General features: G+C 43.2%; 1 pseudogene; it reads right to left on the bottom strand.

The window, feature by feature from the left end:
* Nucleotides 1–142, bottom strand: part of LOC102493199 (U6 snRNA-associated Sm-like protein LSm5) — an 806-nt pseudogene extending 664 nt beyond the window's left edge.
* Nucleotides 143–391: the final 249 nt, after the last annotated feature.

Raw genomic sequence — 391 nt, 5'->3', positions numbered from 1 at the left:
ACGGTCGACTACATGGGAGTCCAGCGACATAGCCATTACGCTAACTGCTGGTCCCCACAATGTGAATTCTTGATCCTATACATTTGTCCACCAGCTCTGACGGCAGCATCTGCGACGGATTAGTAGTAGTGTTAGCCGCCATGGGTATACCGGAAGTGGCCTCGAAAGTAGTTAGATGATTTAAGAAATTGTGTGATCAATAAAATGTGGGGGAAAAGGAATGGGAGACAACTGTAGACATCAGAGACAGTGTGAGAGGAGGGTGGGAAAGGGCAGAGGGTCAGAAAAAGGGGTTTTATATATATATATGAAACTAGAAACGGAAAATTATTGACAATAACATGCATGATTAAGCCACTATGCAGTATATTCTGGATGGGAAATCACATTT

This window comes from Tupaia chinensis, unplaced genomic scaffold (genome assembly GCF_000334495.1).
Source record: "Tupaia chinensis unplaced genomic scaffold, TupChi_1.0 Scaffold000708_1, whole genome shotgun sequence".
NCBI lineage: Eukaryota > Metazoa > Chordata > Mammalia > Scandentia > Tupaiidae > Tupaia > Tupaia belangeri.
This window is presented reverse-complemented; position numbering and strand designations above follow the sequence as displayed.